The 6,000-nt window shown below is 40.4% G+C and overlaps 1 long non-coding RNA gene across 1 annotated transcript in view; it reads right to left on the bottom strand.

Annotated features, from left to right (window-relative positions):
* Window positions 1-622: 622 nt before the first annotated feature.
* The window catches only part of LOC119716122 (uncharacterized), a 34,481-nt gene continuing 29,103 nt past the window's right edge, over window positions 623-6,000 (bottom strand). Inside the window, exon 4 of the long non-coding RNA XR_005263845.2 lies at window positions 623-3,323. This is a non-coding gene — a long non-coding RNA (uncharacterized lncRNA). The remainder of the gene's footprint in view (window positions 3,324-6,000) is intronic.

Below are 6,000 nucleotides of genomic sequence, written 5' to 3'. Positions count from 1 at the left end.
ATCAAATACAACAGTGTTAACAAGATAACATTTTTTTTTTCTTTACAATTCACTTTTTTTTTTTTTTTTTTTTTTTTTTTTTTTTGTCATCAGTAAGTAAGATTTCACTTATCTTGAGCTCTCTAAAAGTTATGTATGTTTTCTAATGGGAGCAACTGTTCATCTAAAGTAAAACAATGGTGCTTGTGAAACCTTGATATCTTTATCTTAAAATTCTCCCTCTCAAATACAGAAGGTCTCTATTTGCATGTTATCTGACACTTTCCCAGGTAATTAAATGACCATTCATTATGTTTTATTATTTTTCCCTATTTAACTGGTGTCAGAACTGATGTAACCAAGAAGAAAACTAATTTGAAGAAGTCACAGCTTTTTGTTAAACCATCTGAAGTTCCTGATTCAATTAGATTGTCTTTTGCTAGCTTATTTAACAGAGATATTACAGCTAGAAAAGATCCATTAGATAGTGTACATGTTTCAGTATTTTCTTACATTAATCCACAGTACACTTGGTGTAGTCCTTAATACCCCATCCCCCCTCCCCCCCATGTTGTTCACACAAGATAATTATTAATATATATATTTATTTTTCAAATGAGAAAATGAAGATGCTCTGTGTGTGATAAATATTTGATAAATTACACTTAGGTTTTGACTAATTAAAATCTAGTGTCAATATGGCTTCTAGTGCCTACAAGTAATAGCAAACAAAGCTCAAAGCTCAAAGTACATGAAGTGGAACTTAAGTTATGGCCTCACAACCATGAGTAGGCCTCACAAATTAGTGCTTGTTGTCATATTTGGAGCTTCATTACTATATTGTCAGGCTTTTTTATCTAGACGTTTGTCTAGATAACACCTGTTAGGCAGAGAAATGCTGGTTTAATTCTATTTAAATAATAAGAAGTAAATGAGCAAGAACAACGTGAGTAGCAAAAGTTCATATTAGAAGCTTCTTAGGGTGAAGAAGAGTATAATTCTGTTCGCTCTTATGCTTGTGCCCTGATTAAATTTTTTTGTATCTTTCAGTTATGTTCAAAGGATGACTCGGGTGAGAAGGAAGTTCAAGTCTTCAGTCCAACCTCCTTCTCACAACATGGCCAACTTTGAGGTCAGACCTGTTTGCTCAAGGATAGGTCTTGAAAGCCTCCAAGGACAGAGACCTCACAGCCCCTCTGGGCAACACTGTCCTCAGGGAGAAAAAGGTTTTGCTTTATATCCTTTATATCCAGCCTGAACAACTCTTGTCTCAGTGTATGCCCATTGTCCCTCTTCCTCCCACCATGCACAGATGTGAAGAGCTTGGTTCCATCTCCTCAATAACCCCACTGCAGGCCCTGGGGGACTGCTGTTAGGTGCCTCTAAAGACATCCCTGCTTCAGAGTGAACCAGCCCTCAGCCTCTTCACACAGGGCAAGTGTTCAAGTCCCGCACTGTCCTGGGGTCCTCTGCTAATCTCATGTCATTTTAACAATACTGTTATTGCATTAGTAACCCAAAACCAGATACTCGTCATTTACCGAAACATCTAGGTCCTTTCCTGCAGAGCTTCTTCCCAGTTAATCTTTCCCCAGCCTGTATTGTAGTAGGGGGCTGTTCCTTCCCTGCTACAGAATTTGACCCGAGGGAAGAACTCTGTGCTTATTGAATGTTATGAGGTCCCTGTTGCTCGTTCCTTTAGCCTGCCTAGCAGACCTGGAGGTTGCAATAGCAGACTTGTCATATAATATATAAACATCACAGCAATTATCTTTATTACAGGCCCATATCTGTCCAGTCAGGCTGAAGATGGATTTATGTTTCCTGTGTGCATAATTTTCGGGTTTCATGAAAAGTGAGTAAAGGTGATTCTCTGATTTGGAGAATTGTCAAATTTCTCTCTGCTAGTGTTGTTATTTCCTTTCCCTTGATAAAGATCTTCCTTCTTAGTTGTATTAAGACTTTAATTTATTTTTTCTTTATCCTTAGATTCCTTCTATGGGGTGACAGAATGGAAGCTGAAGGACATATGCCAGACACCAGTATTAAGAAGTTGCGGACTTTTTGAAATAAACAACTTTCTTCTAGCTCTTTTGGGCCAACATATGAGGATTGCAAAGCTGTAATTAGGACATGACTTCAAATTTCACCTCAATTACTGTTTGGTGACATTTCTTTCTCTCTTGTATATTTACAGAAATTATAAAACCTTAGTTCAACAAAAATCTTTTGTTCCCTTCCACACACACCCCAGCTAAGGGAGGGTCATGCTTGTAATTCTTACTTCATGCTTTAAACTCAGAGGTTAAAATATGATGTTTAAATGGTGACAGAGAAGTCTCAATGAAGAAATTGGGGTCTTTGACCTCAATCTCTGCTGTTTCGGGCAGCGGGGGTGGGGGATCATTCTGTGTTTGCTAGCTGAACCACAGTAACCTGCACCTGACAATTTAACCTATTGGGTTTTAAGCATTTTCAGATCAGATCAAAAGCATCAAAGTCTGTGTAAATAATGCATTACAGTAATTTTTTTCTCATTTTAAACTAATACCAGAAAAACAACTACTTAATTACAAAAATAATATATTGCTGGCAGTGATGTCTAATATATATTTTAATAGTATATATTAGATATATACCACCTCCTAGATAAGTCTCCTTGTATTAGATTTGGGTTTAGCTTGTGTGTGGTCATAGGAGACTGGGCAGAGCACTGACTGTTATCAGAGGAGTACACATGCATAAGACGAGATGAAGTAAGAAAATGATTACATGAAAGTCACGTGTAAAGTAACAATAAATATTGTCTGGAAAACTATTTGAAATACCATTAAAAGCATGGAAAGGTTTGGGTTTTTTTAATACTGTTGTTCAGCAAAAATTCTCTTCTGAAGTGTAAATTGTGGAAACATTGAAATAAATGTATAGCTAAGACAATAGTTACACATGTATAGTTATATATGATACCTGCCTGATTTTGCAACCTGACTAGATAAGTTTTCCATTGGGAAAAGAAGGAGGAGGTAGGAACACATTAATAGACAGCTTTGCCTTTTAATACATTGAAATATATTGAAATACATACTATTGTGTCAGTGATATGTTTTATATATTTATTTATTTTTAGGGAAAAATAAGTGTTAATTTAAAGATGCTTACTTATTTCAGAAAATAGCTTCAATGTTTTCTGAATTGTCGGTTTAAAGAGATTTCCTTTACAAGCCTTTATGACATGCTTATAAAATCAGGTTTGGATGATGAGTTAGACAAACAGTAGCTCCCACAGCAAATAAAGGACTTGTTGGAGTTCTTTTGCTGTTCCTCAGTGAAAAGCAAATGAAAATCTGTAAAAAAAGATGAACCTGATTGTTCTTACGTAGTTTTTCTCAGTAAGGTCAGTATTAAATATTTAGGGTGACACAATAAAAAGTTAATTTTGATTACTACTAAATGATCATTAAATACTAATGGGACTTCTCCAGAAAGAAATGGGAGACCTGGTTACTTGGGATATGGAGAAGGCTGAGGTACTCAGTGACTTTTATACCTCAGTCTTCACCAACAAGAGCTCTAGCCACACAGCCCAAGTCTGAGAAAACAAACTGGGACTGGGACTGGGACTGGAAGAATGATGAACTGTAGATCAGGTTTGAGCCCAGCTAAGGCACCTAAAGGTGCACAAGTCCATTGAACCTGATGAGGTACATCTGCAGGTCCTGAGGAAACTGGTAGATGAAGTTGCTAAGTCACTATCTCTTGCAATAGAGAAATCATGTCAATCCAGTGAAGTCTCAACTAACTGGAAGAGGGGAAACATAACCCCATTTTTAAAAGGGGAAAAAACAAGACCCAGAGAACGACAGGCCAGTCTCAACTCTGTGGCTGGCCAGATCATGAAGCAGATCCTCTGGGAAACTGTGCTAAGGCACATGGAAAATAAGGAGGTGATTGGTGACAGACAGCCTTCACTGAGTGCATATTGTGCCTGACAAATCTGGTAGCCTTCTGTGACTTAGAGCATTGATGGAAAGGGGAAGAGCAACTGACAACATCTACTTGGACGTATGGAAACATTTCATGCTGTTGCCCATGACATGCTTCTCTCTAAATTGGAGAGGTATGGGTTTGATAAATGGACTTCTTGGTGAGCAAGGTATTGGCTGGATGGTCGCAGTCAAAGTGTTGTGATCAACAGACTATAATGTCCAAGCAGACAACAGTGGTGTTCCTCAGGAGCTGGTATCAGGAACAGTACCGTTTAACATCTTGTTGGTGACATGAACAGTGGGATCAAGTGCATCCTTAGGAAATTTGCTGATGATACCAAGCTGTGTGGTGTGGTCAACATGCTGGAGGGAAGGGATGCTTTCCAGAGGGACCTTGACAGGTTTGAGAGGCGGGCCTGTGTGAACCTCATGAAATTGAGCAAGGCCAAGTGCAAGAGCAGCTCTGATGAGGACTTAGGGGTTTTGATTGACAAGAAGCTCAACATGAACTGGCAATGTGCAACACAGAAAGCTATCCTTGGCTGCATCAGAAGAAGTAAGGTCAGCAGGTCAAGGGTGATGATTCTACCCCTCTACTTTGCTCTCGTGAGACCTCACCTGGAGTACTGTGGTGAGACACTCAAACAGAGAAGCTGTGGATGCCCCTTCCATGGAAGAGTTCAAGGCCAGGTGGGATGGGGCTTTGAGCAACCTGGTACAGTGGAAGGTGTCTCTACCTATGGCATGGGGATTGGAATTAGATGATCTTTAAGGTCCCTTCCAACCCAAATCATTCTATGACTCTATGATTCTAAACCGTGCTTCAAGTCTTTCTGTGGCTTCAATTTAGTATTTTTGTGTATATATATCACAGAATCACAGAATCACAGAACTTCAAGGTTGGAAGAGACCTCAAGATCATTGAGTCCAACCTCTGACCTAACAGTAACAGTCCCTACTAAACCATATCCCTAAACTCTACATCTAAACGTCTTTTAAAGACCTCCAGGGATGGTGACTGCACCACTTCCCTGGGCAGCCTGTTCCAAACAGACCTTTCCTGAATAATAAAGTTAAGGGAACATAGCACTTAGCAACAACTGCAATAGAAGCAATCAGGGATTGATGTTCCGCATACAAGTTTCTCGAGCTGTAGGTTCATAGTGATAGTCTATATTTTCTCTAAAGTACACTAAGATATCATGGCTGCAAAGGTAAAAAGGGATTAGGGCATTTGGAGATCACAGAATCACAGAATCACAGAATTTCTAGGTTGGAAGAGACCTCAAGATCATCGAGTCCAACCTCTAACCTAACACTAACAGTCCCCACTAAACCATATCCCTAAGCTCTACATCTAAACGTCTTTTGAAGACTTCCAGGGATGGTGACTCCACCACCTCCCTGGGCAGCCCGTTCCAGTGCCTAACAACCCTTTCAGTAAAGAAATTCTTCCTAACATCTAACCTAAAACTCCCCTGGTGTAACTTTAGCCCATTCCCCCTCGTCCTGTCACCAGGCACATGGGAGAACAGGCCAACCCCCACCTCTCTACAGCCTCCTTTAATGTAGTTATACAGAGCAATAAGGTCACCCCTGAGCCTCCTCTTCTCTAGGCTGAACAAGCCCAGCTCCTTCAGCCACTCCTCATAGGACTTGCTCTCCAGGCCCCTCACCAGCTTCGTCGCCCTTCTTTGGACCCGCTCAAGCACCTCGATGTCCTTCTTGTAGCGAGGGGCCCAAAACTGAACACAGTACTCGAGGTGCGGCCTCACCAGAGCCGAGTACAGGGGGACAATCACCTCCCTAGCCCTGCTGGTCACAGTGTTTCTGATACAAGCCAGGATGCCGTTGGCCTTCTTGGCCACCTGAGCACACTTCTGGCTCATATTCAGCCGATTTCTGGGTGTGCCTGATTCCAATAATCTTTTGTGAACAGCATTTTATTTTTCCTGTGCTTTGACAGCTTTGTTCCTGCTCTCTATAGAACCCAGAAGGTTATTTTTGTTTTTGTTTTGTTTTGTTTTCCCCAGCA

The sequence above is a fragment of the Anas platyrhynchos genome, chromosome 2 (assembly GCF_047663525.1).
Source record: "Anas platyrhynchos isolate ZD024472 breed Pekin duck chromosome 2, IASCAAS_PekinDuck_T2T, whole genome shotgun sequence".
In the NCBI taxonomy this organism is placed as follows: Eukaryota; Metazoa; Chordata; class Aves; order Anseriformes; family Anatidae; genus Anas; species Anas platyrhynchos.
The sequence above is the reverse complement of the archived record's forward strand: the minus strand, read 5'-3'. Positions and strand labels throughout refer to the sequence as shown.